The 26,016-nt window shown below is 39.8% G+C and overlaps 1 protein-coding gene across 2 annotated transcripts in view; it reads left to right on the forward strand.

Moving 5' to 3' along the window:
* LOC309665723 (uncharacterized protein) overlaps positions 1-26,016 on the forward strand; it is a gene marked incomplete at its 5' end in the record, with an annotated part of 320,068 nt that overhangs the window by 175,997 nt on the left and 118,055 nt on the right. The window lies entirely within an intron of this gene.

The raw sequence follows: 26,016 nt of genomic DNA on the forward strand, positions 1-26,016 counted from the left end.
GGGGAGAAATGCAGAGGCTGGTGCAAACCCCATCTCCTCCGCGGCGCAGCCCCGCCGCCTCTGCTGCAGGTTCTAGAAGCGTAACGTGAGCAGCGACGCCCCTTCCCCCGGCCCTCCCCATGCCCCTCTCAGCCCCTGTCGACCTCTCCCGCCTTCGCAACTCCCCCTCCCCGCCCCAGCCCTCCGCGCCGAGTCCCGCGGGGGTCCACTGGGGAAGGCCCGGCCCTGCCTCCCCGACCCGGTCCCACGCTCCGCACCCGCTCCGCGCCTGGGCCGGAGGCGTTTGCTGGGGCGGAGGCTCCGAGTGGAGAAACACCCAACAGGTGTGACTGCGAGCTAGTGGGCATCCCTTTTATCGAGGAACCAGGGCGAGGGCCTGGCTGGCGGAGACGAATGGCCGAGTGCCACCGACCAGAGGCTGGGCCCGAGACCGAACTATGGTGCTGTATACTTAATGTCCTTATTCAAAGCCAGCTGTGTCCCAGTCACAGAGAATAAACCGGAGACTGCAGGCCGGCCCGCCCCTGGGTGTCCCTGCTTGGGAAGTGTTGCCGCGGGGCCTGGTCCTCTTTGTCAATCTCTCTGCCTGGCCAGTCGGCTTGCCGCGGCTTGTTCGCTCCGGGCCGGGGACCGAGATTCAGAGTCCCCCAGAAGTTATGAAATGATTGGAGGCCAGCTGGGTCGGGCATTGCTTTATCTTAAATCAAGAATAGTACCTTTGCTCACACTGGCACACCCCAGTGGCCACTTTTTCTCCTTGCAGAAGAACTAGGTCATCCCAAAAATGGAGAGTGAAAAAGAGAGCGGGGACTTTTTTTTTTTTTTTTTTTAGGTGGAGAGGGTGAGGGACTCCAGAAGTTTGGTGTGTTGGGCTCCACTGTTTTTCTCCAATTTTGAATCAGGCTTAGAATTGGAGACAACCCTAGAGGTAAGTTATACTGACACCGCCCCCCCGCCAAAAAAAAAGAAAAAACCCCCAAAATCCATAGATCATGTCTAGGCACAAACTAGATAACAGACCTAGTTTGTAAGTTCAGATGTTTCCTGGGTGGAAAGCTTTCTGGGGATTTTTTTTTCCTTCGGGAAAATAAATATTCTGAGGCAGTTCCTCCATTTTTAAAGCAACTTTCTCTCCACTCTCTCCCCTTCATTTCAACCCCTTATATTACAATCAATCTGTGGTTACTAAATTGTCGGTGAGTTAGGGAAGAGAGAGAAATAAGAGTGTGGTGAGGAGAAAGATTGTTAAGGTGATATCAACACTTGAATAAGGCCAAGTTCTTATTTATTTATTTATTTTTAAAAGCTTTGTTAGAATGTGGTTCATTTGCAGATTTCCTTTAGCAACTGTCAAAAGTCAGTGTGTGGACGTTGTCATGCTACGGACAGAAGCATCAGGCATCAGGCTCATCAAACCTGTTGTAAAACAGACAGGGTTAGTTGCCCAAAGGCATGAGCAAGAACGATGAAGAGAAATAATAGTGCAGACATTTTCATGAGCACCTACTATATACAAGATGCTATGTGCACTGGGGAAAGAAAGGGTTATAAGATGCACAATTTAAGAAGTGTATAGTCTAGTGGATATGACAACAATCTACCATACCTGTGCAAAGCTTACTTATTTATGATCCTTATTAATAACTAATTATGACTGGCTAGTAGTACACACCCGATAAAACGTTTCTTTGAGTTATTATTTTACTAAATAAATAATTTAGGGCCCAATTTATCAGATAATGAACAAATGCTTTCTGTTTCCATAATTGCTATTCAGACAAGGAAACACTTCATCGTAATAGCGTAAATATAGTGATTCAAACATGCATACAGTAACTTGCTAGATTAAACCTGAATTATTTTCAGATAATAAATTAAACTTCAAGGACCCTTCTATTTCTTCTAACTTTTTTTAAAGATGCAAAGAAAACCTTGAAACGTCTAATTTTGTAATCCAGTCTAGTTCATCCCAGGGAGTATAGGAAAATCTTTTGAACAAAGCAAAAAATTAGAGCTTTTTTTTCTATATTTTAAATCTCAGCATTTAAAAAATTTCTATTATATCAGTATGACATCAGTAAATAGGACATATATAAACCTTATATTAGTATAATATTAGTATATAAATTATATCAGCATAATAGGATGTATATAAAATTTATACATGTGTAATATACACACATATACGAAACATGCTTACTTTTTTTTTTTAATTTTTTTAAAATTTTTGGCTGTGTTGGGTCTTCGTTTCTGTGGGAGGGCTTTCTCTAGTTGCGGCAAGCGGGGGCCACTCTTCATCGCAGTGCGCGGGCCTCTCACTGTTGCGGCCTCTCTTGTTGCGGAGCACAAGCTCCAGACGCGCAGGCTCAGTAGTTGTGGCTCACGGGCCCAGTTGCTCTGCGGCATGTGGGATCTTCCCAGACCAGGGCTCGAACCCGTGTCCCCTGCATTGGCAGGCAGATTCTCAACAGCTGCGCCACCAGGGAAGCCCAACATGCTTACTTTTTAAAAAATTAATTAATTTGAAATTTTTGGCTGCGTTGGGTCTTTGTTGCTGCATATGGGCTTTCTCTAGTTGCTGGGAGCGGGGGTTGCTCTTTGTTGAGGTGTGTGGGCTTCTCATTGCAGTGGCTTCTCTTGTTGCAGAACATGGGCTCTAGGTGTGTGGCCTTCAGTAGTTGTGGCACATGGGCCCAGTCGTTGTGGCTCGCGGGCTCTAGAACGTAGGCTCAGTAGTTGTGGCGCACAGGCTTAGTTGCTCTGCGGCATGTGAGATCTTCCCGGACCAGGGCTCGAACCTGTGTCCCCTGCATTGGCAGGCGGATTCTTAACCACTGTGCCACCAGGGAAGCCCCATGCTTACTTTTTAAATGAGGGAATATATAATAAAAAGTTTGGATCTTACCACCGTGGTCATTGTAGTGCTCTACCAAGTGACTTAGACTACTAAAAATCTTCTCATTCTTCAAAGACACTTTTAAAATCTGTTTTTCATTTATCTTAGGAGAAGTGATGAAAAACATAAATCAATAGTTTTAAAACTGGAGTAGAAAGTGCATCTATTACTTGTTATTCTTTCCATGTTTCTTTTATATTTCACTGTGGCCTCTACTTAGTCACACTACTTTCAGAATGGGGAACACTAACTTAAAAGAAAAAGCAAAAGGTAAAAAGAAAAGTTTTTTAAAAGGCATGAGACAAAGTGCAAGAAAAATAGTCATTGTATAAATTACCTTTAATTCTTTTCACTCATTGCCTCATTTTTAAAAATCAATATCTTCTACCGTTCTGAAAAGTTAGCCCAACAAAGATGGCAGTCTTTGTTTCTGCCTTGTCTTCACATTGTTCCTTTTGTTTGAAATGCTTCATTGCTATGTTTCCAAAAAAAATTCTTCTTGCTTTTAAAACTGCAGATTGGCTTTAATGATCCACGATGATTTTATAATTAAAAATCCTTGCGTCAGGGTCTCTATGATCATACAATGTTTAAAAACATTTCTGTGTTGGTCTTTGCTGCTGCAAGCAGGAGGTTGCAAAGACATATCTGTAAACCCAACAACTCTGGGGGAGTCGTTGGGTGAGAGGATGAGGGGAGTTTAAAAGTAGGAAACAGGAATCTACAATGAAATAACATCAGTTTGAGATTCCTTAGGTTAAGGAGCAGTCATTCAAAGAATATTTGGAACATTGTTCTTCCATGGAAAACACAGGCTTCTTTGACCTCAGGGGCTATGAAACTGTCTGAGTAACTAGGTCTGTAGCGATGTAACGGTTCATGTGGAGCCAACACTGACCTTACTGGACTGGCCATATGGGTACAACTCCTAGAGCCATGGAGAGATTTGAGAATTAGGAGATGCGTGCTTTGGAGGACTGTGATATCTTTAGTGAATTGCTGCCTAGTGGCCAGAGGTTCAAGGTTGTAGTCTTTTAGATGTATGGAATGTCTGAGACCTTTAATTACATACCAGAAGAGCAAAAGACAAGTGTATGGAGAACACAGCATGATGAAAACAGCTTAAGAGAAGTTCAACAAGGCAAGGCATGAATGTAATGATAAACAGTAAAAGGCAGCAGCCATATTAGCAGTAGAAGTAAAAGTCTTTCTACATATGGATCAAATCACACACACACACACACACACACACACACACACACACACACACCTCTTATATACTGTAATCATCAAACCAAGGAAGACATCCATCCAAGAAGGCTTGCAATTTTTGAATGCTGGCTCTCTAAAAATACCACCAACATTACCTGTTGCTAAAGCAAAGCTGAGTTTGTTGCTTTCCATGGCAAGAGAGCCCTCTATCTTGACAAAGTCTTAATAGCCTCTTGGAATGGGGAGGGCACTGTTGGGTTATTTATGAGATTTTTGGAGTCTGGTTGAAGATGGGTCTTTCAATATAAGGGCTTTATTAGAATTGGGTAACAATTTTGATATAATTGTTTAGGATTGGTGGACACAGCAAGATGAAGGTTTGAGGTGAGGGTTTCAAAAAGTGTTGAGAATGAATAGTAAACTTTTATCTCCCTGGACCAGAGCTTCCTGGAATAGTAAAATCATGCTAATGAAGACAGTCAAATAATTAAGTCACACCATGTAGACAATAAGTCGTAGGAGTGTATGGTCTTGGGTTTGCACAATCTAATGGTGAGGAATCCAAGGGGACATTAATTTGAATAAGGACAGGTAAAGAGAATGAAGAAGCAGGATTGACACTGAGTTTAGCTAAAATGATGCCCATCCCCAGTGTGTGTAAATGGCGAGGGGAGGGGAGGGAGACTGACAGTTCAATAAAACCAGCTCTGTATTGTATATTTGTAAAACATTTGTGTGCATATGTCTACAGTTTCATTTATTTTACATAATCTCTTCTCTCTTAATTAATTTCTTTTGTTGTATACTAAAGTTCCAAATTAAAGAAATTTTTCTATACGTTGCTTAAACAGAGGTGACTATTAGTGATTGTTGCCAAATGCAGAAAGATCGAAGAGCAGTGCATAAACTTTTTTGAGTATAACTGTTAGGGAATCATCATGGAAATCTGCCCTGTTGTTCCTATTGTTTGTCTTCACAAAGCTGCTTCTTTTAAACTATAGTCCTTTTATTCCTCTTTTCTGATAATCTGATTAATGGGGAGTCACATTGGTATCAGGAAAGTTTCCTTTTGTACTTCCTCCTGGTGGCTTTTTTATGTCCTTTTATACTGTTAATTTTAATTTCAGCCCTTCTCTTCTGTCCCTGGGATTTCTTGGAGCTCCTAGTTTTCACCAGGAAAGCTGAAGTTTGTTTCTGAAATCTCATTGAGTGAAGGCTCACAAGAAACAGACTTTGAATAAATTCTTTTAATTCATAAAGCTTGGGAAAAAAAGAAGTAAATTGTTTTGATAAAGCTTGCTTAAACAATAAAATTTCACCTTGAGCAATGTTCAAATCAGAAATACTCCCTTTGTGTAATCTTTGTCTGCCTGCATGTGCCTCACCTTGAGTGCCCCAAGGAGACTATTTTCCCCACCCCCATTAATTCCATTTTTTTCTCATAGGAAGTTAGCTTCTTTTGATCGTAATATTCCCTTATATTGGTTAGGGGTTTATTGGTAACATAGATGATCACAGTTAATGGATACTACCTCTTGAATACCTACTTATCAGCTGTGAGCTTCACATGTATTATCAGTAATTCGTACAGTGGTTCTCTTATTTTTTTAACATATATTGAAACTAAGGCTCAGAAAAGTTGCTTGTTCAATGTCTCAGCTAATAAGCCAAAAGCCAAGCTGTGAAGCTGTTTCCACTTGACACTAAATTTCGTTTGCCTTATACTGTCTTACCCACTATGTTTTCATATTGAAGTCACTTGAATGAGTTGAAGTCGCAGACTTAATAAGAAAAGAAATCAATTTTGTTTATAATTCCAGTGAGTATTAATTTAACAATCCCTAACTCCTCCCTAGTTACTCTCTCCCTTTTGTTACCATGCTTTTTGTTTTAATCATCTATCTACACAGTCATTTTATATCTTTGTTTTTCTCTCTGTACATTTACTTATTTATTTTACCCATCTTTCCTTCTGGTTCCTTTACAAATTAGTAAATGGCTATTTATTTGGACAAGTGTGGCTATGCGGAATGGGTTGCTATCTGGTACCAATGTGAGAATGGAAGAAGATGGGGTTAGACAATAGGAAAATGAGTATGGAAGGCAAACGTATCCCTGTGGATTGTTAGTACACGTTTCTAGACATCGAAGTTCAGCAAAACGGCTCCCTGCTGTTCTAGCTGTTAACACCCGTATTCGTGGTTACCATGATTTGAAAGCCTTGGCTTGGTTCAGTGCAGTGATTTAAATAGATTTGCATGTGTCCATTTATTTAACCAAGTCCATTTATACCTGGTGGATCTCCAAAACCAAAGTGCAGATTATATTTTAATATTTTCAATACAGAAAAAAAATACCAGTCAAAAAATACGTTGTTTGCTAACCTGGAGACTTTGGGAAAAGATCTATCCAATTTTTCAAAGCCTCGTTTGGCAGTGGGGTGCGGTAGGAGGGTAGCTGAATAAACACCTCAGTCAAAGAATTCCAGTTCTGCGGTGGAAATCAAGTGTCACGAGTACTTGGACCCTGTTCCGCTTCTTACATTTACTGCACCTACTGCATTCGAGGTATCCTGCTGTGAACCAAGGACGCAAAGCTGAGTACCACGTGGATCTTATCCTCACTGAGATCAAGGTTTCGGCTACAAGGTTCATTTTTAATTATCATGAGCGAGATGGTAAATTCTGGACAGGAAGAAATGTATACCGCACAGTGGGTATGGGGCTCTCGAGGGATCTGGTTTGTAGCGTCTGCCAGCACTGCCAGGTCCCGTGCGCACTAGCAAGAACCCAAGTACCGACTTCCGTGATACACAGAGCAGGACAGAACTCTGCTGGTTGTTTGCCTTCAGCTCTTGTCCCACCAGTCAAGAGACAGATTAGTAGGTAAGAGGTAGGTAGGGGTGAGTGGAATTTATTGGCTGTTTCGGTGAAACTACATTAACACCAGAAGGCAAGGTCTTTCCTCTTGCACCACAGAGTGTTGTGAAATTACTTCCTTACCAGGAGTAAAGGTAGTATTATACATTTTATAGTTTAACACCTAGTTATGGCTCATGTTAACATTTTTTTTCAGTCATTATCTCATTTTGTCCTCAATCTTGTGACTACGGAGCTATTTTTATAATTCATACATAACAAGTAAAACCAGAAAATGTGAATTGATTGCCAAAACTCACTTTGTTAGTGGCAGCGCTGTTTCTCAGGTAGGATTTGAAAGCTCCTTCTTCCAGACCACACTGCCTCTCTGACAAAAGGTCTCTTCCCCTTGGGAGGATTCTAAGTGCCTACCTTGACTATGAAACAAGCTCACTGATCGGGGCTCTGAAGAGGGGAGCCATTTTCACTTCAATTCCAGAGGACAGGTGAAGGAAGCTTGAATGGTCTCATTAGCCTATAGCCTGGATTTCTTCGACCTTCAGGTGAGGGTGCAGCTCCCAGGACCCAGCATATTCGTCGCCTTCCTTAGCTAAACTGCTGGCTCTGTTTCTGGTCACTAGTGACTGCCTGGTGGTTTTCTTCCTTTAGCTGTAGTTATTTGGCTTGACCTGTGTGGTCATGTTTCTTCTGTGATTAGTCATGTTGGTGACATATTGCTATCTTCTGGCTATGACTGCCATAAATAACTCTTGCCTTAAAGAATAGATATTTCTTATAGTTATCTCATATCTAAATTTTATTTAATTTAAAATAGCTAAATATAAACATATTTAAATATATTTTTCTTCATTCAGCAAACAGTTATGGAACAATTCTGAGCAATATTTTGTGCTATGTCCCAGACATACAAAAATGAATATGGCAAAGTCTATGTCCTCTTGGAGTTTAAAGTATAGCTTATTACAAAAGATATAGTTGCCTATTGAAGAAATTGGGTATAAAAGTAAAAAGTAAAACAAGTACCTATCACCCATGATACCACAACCCTTAGATAATTACTGTTAATATTTTGGTACGTAGCCTTTCAACATATTATACTATCACCAGAAGGAGGTTATATCACGCATTCCTTTTGCAATTTGTAATTTGCTTTGTCACTTACTGATGATTAGGGAGTATCTTTCCATGTGATAGTCTGCTACATCATTGGTAATGACGACAAAGGATTCCTTTGTATAGATATTCCGTAATTTGTTTAGCCAATCCAATTTTGGGCTGCTTAGTTTGCTTCAAAAAACTTTTGCTGTCATGAGCTTCTATGTGACAAGCATCCTCTTCATTATCTTTTTCATGTAGCCATGTTTATTTACCTAGGATACATTCCTTAAAGTTCAATTGGAGGATCAAAATTATGCACATTTTAAGGCTCTGTTTATTGCTACTAAGTGGGCCTCCAGAAACCTTGCTGGAAACTTTGAAAACTTTTGTGGAATAAATATTTCCCTCTGATGAGACTAAGATGTCATGACTGGTGGGGGGTTCGGCTTTACGGTAGAATCTTGTGTTGAGAATGTATGTTTGGGGTGTACAATACCATGGGTTGTACCGAGTGGATGGTAATAAAGATAATCTTCGAAAAAATCTAATATGAGTAAATGAAATATAAATGCATTATTTTGGATGACATACTCTTACTTTCATCTCTCCATGTATAAAAATCCTTTGCCTATCTCTCCCTCTGAAAGAGATCCTTCCTTCCCTCTCTCCCTTTCCATTTTGTACACATACAAACATCTCTGTGCCAGATATAGCACAGCTGAAGTATGATCTTTACTCTCAAGCAGCTCACTGTCTAGTGAAGGAGGTAGATAAATAGAGACCATACAACTGAATAATAACTATTATGACAGAAGAAAAGCACTAAGTGTATTTGCTCACCCAGGAGGGGGACCTGACTCTAATTGGGAGAAGGGTCTTCCTGTTCTCCCAGTATACTAACCTTGACTCCTTAATATCTCTCAACCCTCATATTCATCAGTTATTAGGCCTTGCCTATTTTTACTCTTCAATGTCTCTTGTAAACATTTTCATAATTTATTGTCTCCTTTCCAATTCCACGCTATCACCCTCATCCAGAATTCTACCACCTTGGCCAGGACTATTCCAATAACCCACTAACTGACATACCCAGCATAAGTTTCTTTACCCTCCTGCAATCTACCTTGGATATGGCTATCAGCGTAACCTCCCTAAACCACTACTTTGAAGATCTCATTACCCTGGTCAAAAACCTTCAAATGATTTCTGTGACTTATAGGAGAAAACTTATGTACCTTCGCTTGATCATCAACGGCAAATAGCGACCTACTTTTCCAACCTTGTTTCTTCCACTCACCTTCAATAACCTCCCTGAGACCCCCATCCTACTTCAGCAAATCCCATCCATTCTCCAAAGCCTGTTCATGTTGATACCCTCCTTAAAGCTGAGCCTGACTGCACCTGCCTGAGGTATTTCAGTTGTTGATATGTCACCATAAAGTTTTATCATATACCGCTTTAATTGTTACCCTGAATTTTTCAAGACATCTCATGTTTATGTTTTGCCATTTTGAAATCTCATTTGAGTCACGAATACTGTTGACATTCTTGGAGCTCCTAGCATAGAAACTTAGAGAGCTCATTCAACATCTGTGGATTCTGATATTGATTTAAATGAACTGCTATTTTGACAATTCTCAAACTTCCTTGATTAGATTATATGTAAATAAAATCTAGTCATGTTGATATGAACTAGGTCATGTGTCTCTCTCCTACCCTTCCACATTTTAATTTAATGATCAGAGATAAAAACATCTAATTAGGCTCTGGACAAACTCTTCTTCCATTTCTTCATTCTTTCCTAAGAATTCTAAGGAATTCTAGGGAGGGGCCCACCTCTTTCTTTCTCAGTACAAGGCTTTACAAATCCTTCTATCATGTAACTCTCTTACCGAGAAATCTTTTTGTGGGAAATTATGGTGGGGGAGGGGAGCAGAAAGGAAGAAGGAAGGGGAAACATATGGAAACATACAGAGCGAGCATGACTGTGTCTGGTCCCTCCCACCCTTCCTCATTCTCACATATGAGGCAGACATAATTATTGCAGCATTCTTTCCTACTAAGTCCAGACTTTGTCTTAGAATCCTGACAACAGAGTGATCTAGGAAGACATCACCACTACAGGAGTTGGTGGGAAAAATGAATCTTACTTGGCATTCCCGTTCTAGAATGTATATGGGGCATTTATCTCTCTTTAAGCAAATTAGATATACGGAAATCAGCATTTATACACTTATACTCTCATGATTCGGATAATTGTTGATTCTATAAAAGTTCTCTCCATTGTAAGCAAATCCTCACAGTAGAATTTTTTGAGATCACAAGTTTTCCTAGTACATTACATGTATTGTTTGAGTTACAACTATTTTTTTTATTTTTTAAATTGTACAATTTTCTTTTTTTTTAAATTTATTTTATTTATTTTACTTTTGGCTGTGTTGGGTCTTCTTTGCTGTGCACAGGCTTTCTCTAGCTGCAGTGAGCAGGGGCTACTCTTCGTTGCCTTGCGCGGACTTACTGCAGTGGCTTCTCTTGTTCTGGAGCACGGGCTCTAGGGGCACGGGCTTCAGTAGGTGTGGCACGCGGTCTCAGTAGTTGTGACGCACGGGCTTAGTTGCTCCGCGGGCATGTGGGATCTCCCCGGCTTGAACCCGTGTCCCCTGAGTTGGCAGGCGGATTCTTAACAACTGCGCCATCAGGGAAGCCCAGTGTATTTGTAATTTTGATAGTTATTGCCAAATTGTTCTCCCAAGAAAGTACATCAATTGCACTTCCACCAGCAATTATGAAAGGGACTATTTCCACACAATTTTGCCAGTGATGTTTTATTACACTTTTTTGATGTTTGCCAATCTGATATGTGAAAATAGTATCTCATTGTAGTTTTAATTTTCAATTATCGTATTATGAGTGCAGTAGGGCATTATATTAAATATAGAAGAACTATTTGTCTTTCCTTTCCTATGAACTATCTGTTCATATCCTTTTCCATTGGGTTAATAGGTCTTTTTAAATTTATTGGCAGCAGTTCTTATTTATTAGAGAAATTCATTCTTTGTGCAATGCACAAGACTTTTGGGTCTAAATTTCATGTTCCCACCACTATATTAAACAAATAAATAAAACATCATTTCTAATGATAGTGTCTCCAGAACTTGCAAATCTTTCACATTATTTCTATTTGCATGTAATGATACTCCCTTTTGTTTCTCACCCCACAAGGTTATTTCTTCCCTGTAATTAACTTACAATGTTGATGAATGTCACCTTCTGTCTAATTTTCCTTATTTCTGAAGCATCTTTTGGGGAACTTCCAAAATTCTACCAAGAATAATTTTACCTGTAAGAATACTCCTTCTTACCAAGAGGCATTTCCCTTTTCTGAAAATTTTTACCCAAATATCTGGAAACAAATTAACTTATACATTTTAGGATTTCACAGTAGCATAGATCTCTTTCCCAAATCTAAGCATTTTGGGCACCCAGATTTTTCTGGGTATGTGCGATAGCAAGCTGTATTCCCTGAGCTCACGCCTCCTCACACCTAACTGGTGGCAACTATCCTGTTCCTGCTCTGAATTTACCTCCATAGGGTGGTCTACCCCTCCTGTCTACTGGTCCATTGAGTCTGTCCCAGAAAGAAACTGTTGCACCACTTTTTCCCATGCCCTCCTTGTCCACAGAAGAATTTTAGTGGATTATGGTTAACCAAATACAAATTCTGAAAACATAAAGAACAGATTGTAATTGACAACCCCTTTGTTTTCAAGTTATTCATGTGGCTTTTCAGCAATAACACAAAGCTCTCTTTGTCTTTGGAAAACAGAAAGAACCTCTTAACTCACCAAGTATTTAAATCTACTCAATATGATGGGTGGGCTAATGCGTGAATCCTGACCTGGTACAAAGGAAGTGCTGTGAAAAACTCATTCTCGAGCCATATATGCTGCTAAATTTGCCACCATAAACAGTACTGAGGTAAAAAACTGAGAGGGATTAAAGAATGTTCAAAGATTCACAGTGGGAAAAATTCATGTAGTTGGGAACTTAACTATAAAGAAAGGCATTAGGACCCAGGGTTATTTAGTCTGCAAAAGAGAAGTCTCCAGCGTCCTTTAATAATGTGTTTCTGGGTCATAAAATAAACATGGAAAGGATGGTTACATGTTCTTTATCTGGGGATAAGGGAAAATGAACACATAAAATATGAGGAAAAATATAGGCTAGAAACAAAATAACACTTTGAATATATTCCATATTTAAAAATAAGGATGTGCCCTTTTCTCTACATATAATATAATTTAATAAAAAGTTAAAAAAAGAAGTTCTGATTTTTGTCTGTGTGGGATGCCTCTGGAATAGAGAGCTAGATGGTTTTCTGAAGCTTAGTGGTAATGAGTGTGGCTCTGCCATCAGATTGCTTGGACTAAATCCTAGCTCTGCTGCTTTCTTTTTGGATAACTTTGGGTAAACCTCTCTCCTCGCTTGTCCCAGCCTCACTTTTCACTTCTAAAATAAGGATGATAGCGTTGTTATGAGGATTAGGTGAGATAACGTACGTGTCCTAGTTTTGATTTGGTTTTGTTTTAAAAGGCAGTACATTCAAATATTAGCGGTCTAAACAAGAGGCAAATTATTTTTCTCTTATGAATAATTTCCAGTAGATTTCTGGGGTTATGTGGTGCTACATAGTTCCTGGTACCCAGGTCCTAGCTCATGTGGTTGCCCTACTATGTATCATTTTCATTCCTAAGTATATGTCTATTCTAGCTATCTGGTTATTGTCTGCATTCTAGCCATCAGGAAGGATGAAGAAAAGGCTCTTGAAAACACTTCCATTCCCAGCCCTTTGGTTACAATTTAGTTGCGTGATGACTCCTACCAACAAGGGAGATTGGGAAGCTTAGTCTTTTTCCCAAGCAGCTGGGTACTGATTTGTACCCAGCCACAAATCAGTGGTTCTCTTAGTATAGATGATAGGGGAATATAGTTGGGGAGGAAGAGAAAGAGGGCAGATATTTCAAAATAGCTAACAACTTCTGCTATAGGGTACAAAATGCTTAACACAGAATCTAACAACAAATAAAAGCTCTTACGACTGCTATCATTTCAAACTCAGATTTATATGTATAGGATTCAATCAGCTCTTTTCACCTGGGTGTTCCGCAGGCACTACCAACTCAACATTTCAAAAAATGAAGTCCTTATGTCACTCTTTATTGTCTCTCATTATTACCCACTCAGAGGAAATCTGCTCTGCCATTTTTGTTCTTAGTCTTGGATAATGGCTTCACCACCCATCTACCTTGGAGTCTCTCTCTACTACTTCTTTTTCTTCACTCACTCTATCTTAGTTTCAAAGACGTGTCAGTTCTTCTTGGGAAATGTCCCTCAGATACAGACTCTTTTCTCTACTCTCACTATTCATTATCTTAACTTCACAAGTCTTTAGAATGTGGTTTACAAGGCCTTTCATAGTCTGACTCCAATTTATTTTTTAACCCACACATCTTGTACTCCAGCTACTCTGTGTTAAAAACATAAAACAAATATTTATATTTTAATTTTTCTATGCAAAATTTGAACAAAATATTTATTTGTTTAATAAAGGGTTTAATTTTTTAACAAAGATAGTGATTAAAAACCTACACGAGCAACCAGTTTTATATACTACAGTCAATGCAAAATCAGAAGGTATTTTCTGAATGGGGCATCTCTATATGTGTCTCAATAAGTGAAAAAGTTGCCAAGAAATAAAAACCATGTACATTCTTTTTCACTTATATTCACTTCATTTACAATCTTCCCTCCAAAGCCTACAGACTCACAGGAAAGTGAGAACATTTCAGAGTTACCTGCTTCTGCTCCAACTTTACCCCCCATACTCTGTTAAAGATTTGTGAATGACCCATTAAAAAAAATAAACTTGCTTTGTAAGCAGTTGAGCCCTAGCTATTTGGTTGTTGTAAGTTCTTAATCATTTTTCTTTCTAGTCTGTTAAATATTCAGACTCTTTTCTTTCACTGGGATTCAAACGTTCATAAGACTTTGAATCCAGAATTTGGAATCTGAATTTTGTGCCTGTGTCTTATCTCTTTAACCCAACGGTCCATTCGAAAAGTCATTTTCGTCAACTTAGAGGACCCAGTGCAGACTCTGGCTATATATATCTAACTAGATGAGGATAAAAGCTAGGGCACTTTAGTGGTTAGAAGTTTAGGCTCTGGAGTTGGAAGGCTATAATTCTAGCTTCATCATCCCCTGGTCATGTGACCTTGGGCAAGTTCCTTAGTACCTTGGTGCCTCTCTAAAATGGGGGTTAGACTAGTTTTGTACCTATTTCAGAGTTTTTTCTTTTTTTTAAGATTAAATGGGTTAATGTTTGCCAGGCCAATACCTGGTTTATAGCAGATACACAATAAATGATAGCTTTCTAACAATGCCATTGTTCAAGCTACTGCTTTTTGTCTGTACTGTTTGTTTCTCCAGGCTTAATAGTCTCTCACTCAGGTGCTTAATCTTTGAGCTCTATTTTAGATTGCCACATAAAACACAGAATATTCATAAAGCATTATCAATTGGTAATATTATTATTCCTTAAATTGTAGATGCAGAAATAACTCAAAATTGTTAGAAATTTTCCCAAGGTCTTAGAGTATCTAAAAGTTAGAGCTGAGATTTGAACCTAGATCTGTCTGTCTCCCAATGCTGAACCTTTTCTACATTATCAGACACTTGGAAATTAAGGCTTGAATTTAGTTTGAAATTCCAATGGCTGTAATTTTCAGGGGATTAAAGAAAAAATGTCAGTTAGTGCTCAAATTGATATCTGTTGAATTCATGAATGCTTTAATTTATTCAGTATCCCTCTTCCCCCCAAACAGGCATAACCAAAAGCTTATAAATCTAACCAAACTGACATTAAATTATTTCCTTTCTGAACAATGGCCAACCTTTCCCCTGACAACAACAACAAAAATCTTTCATTCTCTGATTTCTCATTCTTTGTTTTTATACAGTACAGTGTGGTTGTTGTTATTATTCTTATTGAGAATCCAGGTCTATTGATAATCAATTACATTTATTGTGTATATGTTATGTCATAATGTGCTAAACTACCCACAAATAATTTTATTTAACCCACTCAATAATCCAGAAAAATAGTGGTTCTCAATAGGGACAATTTTGCTCTCCAGTGGGCAAGTCTGGAAAGAATTCTGATTGTTCCAACTGAGGGATGTATTGGCATCTAGGGAGTAGAGGCTGGGATGCTGATAAACATCCCACAATGCACAGGATAGCTTCTTCCAACAAAGAACTAACTGGTACAAAATGCTGATAATGCAGAAGTAGAGAAACTCTGCTATAAAGTCTTATGACCTCTGTATTATAGAAGCAGAAAGCTCAGAGAGGCTAAGTAACTTGCCCAAAGTTATAGCCTATCAATGTCAGAGCCAGGCCAAGAACCTAGATATATCTAGCTCAAAGTCCATGTTTTTCCCCATAGAGAGGCAAAGATAATTTCAGTTTAGAGAAGGCAAAGATTAGTACATATACACCCAAACCATAAATTTACCTTAAGTGATAATTAAATGAAGACACATCATTATCAAATGAAGTCTTTAGCAAAAGCTTCTGACCTTGCTGTGATACCTGAGGTTAATGTCTAGAGTAGTTGATATAGAGAAATAAAACTGTAATCATGTTCGAAAAAGGGGAATCACTTTTTTTTCCCCCATTTAATCACTTCTTTTTTGTTTCAGAAAATGCTGTCACTGGATGTTAAAATGATGTCAAGTGGATGAAAAAAGGCATAGGCAATCAGATAAAATTATTCAGGTTTCTGGGGAAAAGGATCATCAAATAATGCTCCATCATGGCTTCACTAAAAATAGACACTTTATAATGGAACCAAAATTGATACCAAGAAAGACTTGATATTATAGTGGTAAACAGCCTGAAATGCTAAACAGTCTTATAAATAAGTTAGTTGCCGTTTAGAAAATACAACTAGAGCATTTGGCTTATTCAAAAACAGGACTGCCTGCTTGCAAGGCTTATTTTAAAGGAATCGCTTTGCATTTTATTCCCTATCCAGCTAACTATAGCATACTAGGGGATATATTTATAATCTTATATATGTTCTCATGTAAGCACTTTATAGAGACTGAACTTAAATATTTTAGAATTTTGTCCATGAAGAGGAAATCATACTTCCTCTGAACCATATCCATAGTAATTCCATTTAGTATTTCCATAATAGCAAGTGGCAGATGAATATATATGAAAAGTGAAGGACAGGTCAGATGTTATCCCTATATTTTAGAACTTAGGGGGCAGGTGGGATGGTGACATTTCTATCTGCAGGGCGGGGTGTAGCTTTGAAGATGATGTATTTAGACCTAGAAGACTTCAAATGTAATTCCCTGATCCACTTAGACCAGTTTCTAGTGCCCCGACCAAGTATTTCTAGAACACCTGATAACTCATTTTTCAGAGCATTTGCCAACATCTTTGTTTTTTATTTCTGGCATCACTGTACAGCTTGTGGGATCTTAGTTCCCTGACTAGGGATTGAACCCACGCCCTCAGCAGTGAAAGCACAGAGTCTTAACCACTGGACCACCAAGGAATTCCCAATTTTTGTTTATTTCTTTTGGACTGTAAGCTTTGTGAGGACAGGGTTTGTGCTAACTTTTGTAGTATTTGATATTTCCCTACTGAATTTTTAATGGAGTTTTCCTTTTAGGTACACATAGTTAAAAGAGATCTGCAGATAATACAAACGAACACCAAAGGGGGAGGAAATAGATATAAGTATTTGTGTACACAGAGAAATGGAAGCTGAGAGAACAGAAGAGAAAGGACATAGATTGAAATCAGAAGTGGAATAAGAAGCTAAGGATAGATTTCCAAGAAGCATTCATAGTGAACAGGCCACTAGAAAACAAGGGACCCTATTTGAAGGTACTTCTGAACCCACCATAGTTCATAGAATAAGAGGTGAGCAGGGAACTCAACACTTTTTCTTCCCTCTGCCTAGATTGTGTAGTTCTCATCTACTCTGGTTGAAACGTACTCCAGAAAAAGAGAGGACTTTGTGATTATTTTGATTATTGCTTCCCTGTTGGAGGAGGTCACTGAGAGGGTGTGGCTACAAGTTGACCTGTGATCTGGACCCTGGCGATTGGCGGCTCCTCACCCTCACCCTTGTCCTTGAAATGTACGTTCTGCCTACGGTTCCCACAGCGGGAGCTATTTTCAAGGACACAGCCTTGAGACAGTAATGTGCTGTTGAGACCATCTGGACTGGATACATGACTGAACTTTGTTAAGAGTTCTATGCAAACTTTTAAGATTCTGGCAGGTGCCTGTGGAGATCTACTCATCTTGTGGCTGCCCAAGACAAGCCTTGTACATAAATTCTCTTGCTTATTAAACCCACCGTTAACTAATCTGGAATGATCTGTCTCCTTCCTTGGTCTCTTCTTGCCCTCTGTGTATGGGGACCAGTTTGCAAACCAACACTGTGCCTTTCCATCTTGGAATGAATAGACACCTAAAATGTAAATAGTTGTTCCTGGGCAGAGTTTGATAGCTTTTTGTATTTCTAACAATACAATTTTTATTTATTTATTTATTTATTTATTTATTTATTTATTTATTTATTTATTTATTTATTTATTTATTTATTTATTTATTTATTTATGGCTGTGCTGGGTCTTTGTTTCTGTGCGAGGGCTTTCTCTAGTTGTGGCAAGCGGAGGCCACTCTTCATCGCGGTGCACGGGCCTCTCACTATCGCGGCCTCTCTTGTTGCGGAGCACAGGCTCCAGACGCGCAGGCTCAGTAATTGTGGCGCACGGGCCCAGTTGCTCCGCGGCATGTGGGATCCTCCCAGACCAGGGCTCGAACCCGTGTCCCCTGCATTGGCAGGCAGATTCTCAACCACTGCGCCACCAGGGAAGCCCAATACAATTTTTTTAAACTTCCTTGTTCCTCAAGGAAATTTTGCTTAAACAGGTTTTGGGTACATTTTGGCTTGTTGGAAAATATTTTAAATTTATTTCATACAAACTTGATCTTTTATTTATAACATATTAGAATAAAGTATTAGAATAATACTTTGAAAAATAAAAGTGTGATGAGTACAAGGAACTAAAATACAGTAAGCCCCCACTATAGCTCACTTGCAAAATCAGGTCACTGAGGAAATATGGACTTGGAACTCCTGAAATACGTGAGCAGGGAGAAGTCTCTGAAAGGTGAACTGTAATGGGTAATTGGAATCTCTCCATCTTAACCTGCTCAGTGTATTAGAGCACCTTGAGAAGTTGTTTTCACTGACTGATTGTCGTCTGAGTGTAGAGAGAACTTAATGAGTCCCAGTAAATGTAGCCACAGCAAAATTCTGTAAAAGAATAGAGTCCACGGGGTTAAACCCATTGCCATTGCTGAGTTTTGTGTGGTACAAGAGCTTGTGACTGGGTAATTCCCCCGGTTGACCTTTGGTGTGACAGACTGCTTTTCTCTGCTCCAAGCCACAGACTTGCCGTTGGCCATTCTGGATATCAGACTCTTGTCAATCTCCTGTTGCTTGAGAGCTTGAGAAAACCCTGTGCTCTGGAGTGAGGAAGTGACTTGGCCAGGGTTACCCAATTGATTGGTTGCTCATATAAGTCTCCCGTTCAGATGTCTGGCCCCTCAGTTTAGTTCTCTTGCTCCTACACTGTGCTGGTTCTATAATGAGCCAAAGAATGAGTAACAGAATGAGAGAGGAATGTATAGATTCATTCTCACTCTAAGGATTACAAGACAGAGTATCTGCTTCCTGGTGGGCTACAGAAAAAACTGTCTTAAAACAAAACAAAACAAAACAAAACAATGAAACCAACCTGTCTGAGATTTTGAGTAGAGATCCACATTAAGATTTAAAATCCAATGAACATTTTTGGTGACATTTTAGAAATATCCTGAAATAACAGACTAAGCACATACTAATAGCATGATAAAGTTTAGTTCACATGATTTAAAGGCTGATAGAAAAAAAGGTAGTGGTATAGCTAAGAAATTTAGAAAATTGACTGGGTCTTTTGTGTGTGTGTGTGTTTGTATGTGTGTTTCATCCATCTGAACAGAAAAATAAAACCCTAACATATAACTTCAGAAAAAATAGCCCTAGAAATATTTTGAAATGTTGAAATTTATAGCCTTCTATTACTGAGGGTGGTTCAGCATCATCTCTGAAGATACTGAGGTGTAACTAAGATTTAGAAAATGAAATGTATAAAACATTAGGAGTAAATAGAAAGAAGCCAGTGAATCTATTCTATTTTACCCTACAAAACAAAAAAAAAAGCAAAGGGTTTGTTCCACTGTCCTTTTAAAAAGTTCTGATGGAAAAGTAGAAAGGAAAATAATAGTCTAAGATAGGAAAACACCGGGACTTCCCTGGTGGCACAGTGGTTAAGAATCCACCTGCCAATGCAGGGGACACGGGTTCGTGCCCTGGTCAGGGAAGATCCCACATGCCTCAGAACAACTAAGCTCGTGCGCCACAACTACCGAGCCTGCGCTCTAGAGCCCGCGAGCCATGACTACTGAGCCTGCGTGCCACAACTACTGAAGCCCACGCTCCTAGAGCCCGTGCTCCATAACAAGAGAAGCCACTGCAATGAGAAGCCTGCACACAGCAACAAAGAGTAGCCCCTGCTCACCGCAACTAGAGAAAGCCTGCGTGCAGCAACAAAGACCCGATGCTGCCAAAAATAAATAAATTAAATTAAATTTTAAAAAAAAATAGGAAAACACCAAAAGGAATTAATTCCTGTTTAAGTCCATGTATTAGTTTTGTATTGTTGCTGTAACAAATTACCACAAACATGGTGACAGAAAACAAAAATTTATAATCTTACATTTCTGTAGGAAAGAAGCATGACATGAGTCTTGCTGGGCTGAAATCAACGTGTCAACAGGACTGAACTCCTTTCTGGAGTCTCCAGGGGAGAACCAGTTTCTTTGACTTTTCCAGTTTCTTGAGCTGCCCACATGTGTTGGGTATCTTCCTCCATCTTCCAAGCCAGCAAGATTGTTTCTTTCTGACTATTATTCCATAGTCACATCTCCCTCTGACTCTCTTCTGCCTCTCCCTTCTACTTTTAACCACCTTAGGATTACATTAAGCCCACCTGGATAAACCAGGATAATCTCCCCATCTCAAGGTCCTTAACCTTAATCACATCCAAAGTCCCTTCCTGCCATGTAACATTACATATTCACAGGCCGTGTTCATCATTGTGTGGCCATTATTCTGCCTACCGCACTCCACGTAGTTAATATTACCAAACGTTACACAAAAATTTTAACTGGGCCTCTTGTAGTACATTTAAAAATTATTTCAAATTAATATATGCACATGGTTAAAAAAATAAAATGGTATTGAAGGGTTTACCCTCACCCTCAACATCACTCTCTAGAACAGGGGTCCCCAACCTCCAGGCCATGGACCAGTACCGGTCTGTGGCCTGTTAGGAACCAGGCCTCACAGCGAGAGGTGAGTGGCAGGCGAGCGAATGAAGCTTCATCTGTATTTACAGCTGCTCCCCATCACTTACGTTACTGCCTGAGCTCCGCTTCCTGTCAGATCAGCAGTGGCATTAGGTTCTCACAAGAGCGTGAACCCTACTGTGAACTGCGCATGCGAGGCATCTAGGTTATGCGCTCCTTATGAGAATCTAATGCCAGGTGATCTGAGGTGGAGCTGAGGCAGTGATGCTAGCGCGGGGAAGCGGCTGCAAATACAGATTATCATTAGCAGAGAGGTTTGACTGCACAGAGACCATAGTCAATCAATTGCTTGCAGACTCATATCAAAACCCTATCAGTGAGTGGCAAGTGACAATTAAGCTGCATCTTACGGAGTAGACTGGACATAAGCAACACACTTCGGGCGTCACTGTCTCCCATCACCCCCAGATGGGACCGTCTAGTTGCAGGAAAACAAGCTCAGGGCTCCCATTGATTCTGCATTATGGTGAGTTGTATAATTATTTCATTATATATTATAATGTAATAATAATAGAAATAAAGTGCACAATAAATGTAATGCACTTGAATCATCCTGAAACCATCCCCACTGCCCCCTGGTCCATGGAAAAATTGTCTTCCACAAAACTGGTCCCTGGTGCTAAAAAGGTTGGGGACCGTGCTCTAGAAGTTACCCCTTTTACAACTTCAATTTTTAGTTATTGTGGTGGTTGGCTCCACATCTCCAAACAAATCCTGTATAATGCTGTTCCTTGACTTAACCTCAACACTTTCTAGCGACGGCTTGCTATGAGGGATGAGGATTTACCTCCCACTACTCTCCCACCTGTCACCACTCCTCAAGTAACTTTCTAAGAAAGGGTGTATGGAGGTAAATTTGTCAGTGCTTTTAGACTTAAAAGTTCTTTATCATTCCCTCCCACTTGATTTGACTGGGTAGAGAATCCTAAGTTGAAAAAAAGCTTCCCACAGAACCTCGAAGGCATCACTCTACTATTTTGTGTTGCTAATAAAACAAACACAAAAGCATCAGTGCTTCTGATTCTAATTTCTGTGTATGCAGTCTTCTTTTCTCAAACTTCTCTGGAGCCTTTTAATATCTTTTAACCCTTGGAGTTCTGAAGTTTTATAATAATGTGCCCAGGTATGGTTCCTTTTAAATTCATCCTATTGGTAGCAGGTAGACCCTACCAGATTGGAGCTATGTGTCTCCTTTCATTTCTGGAGAATTTTCTTGTTTTAATTCTTTGATAATTCCCTCTCTTCTCTTTAGAATTCCTAATAATTGGACTTCTTATGTTGATTCTTGATTTTGATGATTTTTCTCATTTTCCTCTCTTTGTTTTCTTTTGCTTTTAACCTCTTGGAGAGTGCCTGTGCTTTGTCTTTCAAATTCTGAAATCATTTTTTGATTTGGGAAATCATTCAATTAATTCCTGAACGCACTCTCTTGTTTGTTTGGTTGTTCTTTTTTCATAACTTTGTGTTCTTGGTCTTTGGATACAGTATTTTCTACCTGAGGACACTAAAGTTTTACCTAAAGCTCTCTTCTGCTTCTTTAATACTCTCTCTTTGTTTAGGGGACAATTTTCTATTCATCTTGGTCTTCCTCTGTTACCTGCAGCCTCTGCTCTATTTTCTGGTGCTCATTCCTTGTCCATTTATATTTACAACTGAGAGAATTACAAGGTTGATGGTGTGCATTGTATGTGAAAGAGATTTGTTGGCTGGAAGTCTTACAATATAGTGAGAATGAGGTAAGCCAGTTGCCTTTTCTTTTGGCAAATACTAGGAGGAAGGCTGTGCTTTCTGACATCAGTGTGAAATGCCTGACCATGGGTTATCCTAGAAGAGAAGATGGGTGTCTGATTGTTTTATATACAGGTCTTCAATGAATTTCCTATTTTCAGCTCCATTTTCTCCTGCCCTTTATTCTTCCTGCAGTGTCTAATCTGAAGCATCTCAAGATTTCTGCTGGGCAGGGTGTTTTCCATATCTGTTGCAGCTCCCTTCTCTTTTGTTTTGGGCTACAGCTTTGGCAGAAAATATTCTTTCCGAGTTTCCATATTCCAGAAATATGTTGAAGTACTTTTTTTAGATTGTCTTTCTCTTGTTCTTTTTAATTATTGTGTTTTTATGATTTTAGATAATTATTATAATCTTATCGAGGTCCCCAGAGGAATAGAAGTTGAATAAGTGAATAAATGGACTCTGAGTGAAAAATTGTTGCCTGCCATATCAGTAAACTAAGGATGTTGCAGCCATTAAGTCATCACATTACAGCCGCCCCTGACGTGAGTCCCAAGGAAACTGAGGATGGAAACAGGATGTCCCCTCATCTAGCAGTCAGCCACTCCATCCACCCCCAGTGATGCACCCTGAGGAGACTCAGGAAAAGAAAGCATGGGATATGGCCTCAGATAGCTGAGGTGCATATCAAAGGAAGATTTCAGTGAGTCCAGACTTTTGCATCTCCCCATACATAGAAAAGTGCTAAATTCGTTAACTTGAGATGTCTGGTTTTCTTCCATTAACAGGAATTTTTTGATGTTCCGACTACCTGGTTTTTGTTGCAAAAACTCCTATATATTCTGGCTCTTCCTTTACCTCTTTGGAAAAGTCCTTTAGAGCTATCTGAGAGGTCTAGTGCTGGGCTTGAAGTCCTCAGAATATCTGCTGAATAAATTATAATTCTCAGCTTTTAGGTTGTGCATTTTTTTTCAGTTGACAGGTTTAATCTTCCATTTTGTATTAAAATATAAATAATATACAATGTTTGGTTGAAATTGGTGGAGGAACGTATAGGACCATGTAGTAAAAAACTCATTTATGATTCTGTTGATCCCTCACCTGTCTCAGTTAGCTTAGAACTCTGTCACTTGGATTTTATCTGGAAAGGAGAAAAAAGGCATAAGAATACATATAAATGCTGTCCTTAAGTGATGCAGAGCCATTAAAATTCACAGGTAGCACCTAGTTTTTCAGTCCTGCTATTCCCCTCACTTTCAATCAAATCAGAACTTTTTAGACACATCTAAGAATATAAAAATCTCCTCTGATTTGGATTCTTTTGCATTTTAAGACTCCTTTTTTCTACAGAAACTTCTCAGATTTTTGTAAAATAGCCTCCATTTTGGTGTCTCGGTTACAGTTTGATGAGGGGAGAAAAACCACTACGAATGATATAGAATGGATTTATTGTAGCAGTTAGATTGTACAAAGTTGTGGGAGACTCTGGAGGCACAAAGGTCCAAAAAGTGATGGTTGGAAGATCAGAAAAAAGTCACTAATCATCATGAAGGGGAACTGGTGAAGTAATTTCTCGAAGGCCCCTCTACATATGGTGGTGGGCCTGAAGTCACTGTAGGTCAGCAGGACAAGTTGGTGGGAGAGAAATTTGGACCTGAAGTAGGGGAAGGAGAATGGAAAATGGGACCCATGGGGACAAAATGGAACCTGAGGAGGTAAATTGGAACACATGCCAGCAAAGGGAACCCTGTTTGACTCTCCTAGCATCTAAGTCTGGCAACACGGGTAACCTAAAGAAGAAACTGATGCTTTTCACATCTTGTTGCACATGTGCCTGGTCTAGGACTCAGAAAATAAAAAGGAAGAGAGCTGGTGGGAGCTGGAGTTGCTATGGACCTGCTGCTGTTCCTTGTCAGGGAGGTGAGCAAGCAGGTGAGGACAAGGTACGTGAGCTATAGCAGTGCCTGAGGCACAATCTTAGGCTCTAAGCAATTATCAACTAGACACACTGAGTTTGCTGTTTCTGTTGATGTCCTCATGTACATGTTGGTAGGAAGCTGGAGGTTGTACCCAGAGACTGTATTATTAGAATCATAAGTTTTTTTTTAAATTAATTAATTAATTAATTTTTGGCTGCGTTGGGTCTTTGTTGCTGCACGCGGGCTTTCTCTAGTTGTGGCGAGCGGGAGCTACTCTTCGTTGCGGTGCGCGGGATTCTCATTGCAGTGGCTTCTCTTGTTGCAGAGTACGGGCTCTAGGCGTGTGGGCTTCAGTAGTTGAGGCGTGCGGGCTCTAGAGCACAGGCTCAGTAGTTGTGGCACACGGGCTTAGTTGCTCCGCGACATGTGGGATCTTCCCGGACCAGGGCTTGAACTCGTGTCCCCTGCATTGTCAGGCAGATTCTTAACCACTGCACCACCAGGGAAGCCCTAGGATCCTCAGGTTTTGAAATAGAAGAGTTCTATGGTTAATAAGATTCAGAAAATGCAAGATTAAGATCCCAAGATTTTAGGAGATTAAGGAACTGTGAATCTAGGACTTTAGGCTGTTGGATAAATCATCTAAGTGGACATTGAAGTCATACAATATGATGACTGATATTTTGAAAGACTAGTGCCAAAACCACCTAGGTATTGACTAATGGCAGTAGATGGCAGAGAATAAGGGCTGGATAACATGTCTCAAAGGACAAGAGGTTTGTTTGCTTTTATTAGAGGAAGAGGGAGAATAAACTATTTAAAACGAACGTGATGTGCTAGGGGAATGCCATTTCTTCTCTAGTAGATAAGCTTATTTTGTTTTTCTTTGGAAATATGAACTTTATATGTTTTTGGAGGAGCTATCAATTTTGGTGTCCAGTCTCTCAAATCAGTGGCATGTTTATCATGTCCCAGGCGGGACCAGAAGTATAGTATTCTCCATAGATAGTGACTGGACCAAAGAATAGTTTTGTGACACACGCTATTTCAACTAGAGTCCTACATTGTAGACATAGTTCTTGAAAAGAGGAGAAAGATGATGTAATCTTGTGGTTATCAGTAGCTGTCTTGCCCACTGTCTAGAAGAAGATGGCAATAGAATCATGAGAAAATTAATTCAAGCTGGCACAAGTGGAAATAATGGCTGAAGGTTGGAGGGATATTTCTGATATCGTTTGTGTCTTTGAGAATACCTCTCTTCAGTTATGTAAGTTCATATGTCCCTTTTTTTAACCTTAAGCTAGATTTGAGTTTGGGCCTCTATTACTACCAACCAAAAGACTATTAACTAATATACTCCTTCCTACACCTCACCACTAGGGCCTTGGACTATGTGAGTTGTGAGAGAACAAAGAGGACTGTAGATGGTTAAGAATCTGCCTGCCGGGCTTCCCTGGTGGCGCAGTGTCAAGAGAATCTGCCTGTCAATGCAGGGGACACGGGTTCGAGCCCTGGTCTGGGAAGATCCCACATGCCACGGAGCGACTAGGCCCGTGAGCCACAATTACTGAGCCTGCGCATCTGGAGTCTGTGCTCTGCAGCAAGAGAGGCCGCGATAATAAGAGGCCCGCGTGCCGCAATGAAGAGTGGCCCCCACTTGCCGCAACTGGAGAAAGCCCTCGCGCAGAAACGAAGATCCAACACAGCCATAAATAAA

Source organism: Balaenoptera physalus (genome assembly GCF_965194825.1).
Source record: "Balaenoptera physalus genome assembly, chromosome: 8".
NCBI classification, from domain to species: domain Eukaryota; kingdom Metazoa; phylum Chordata; class Mammalia; order Artiodactyla; family Balaenopteridae; genus Balaenoptera; species Balaenoptera physalus.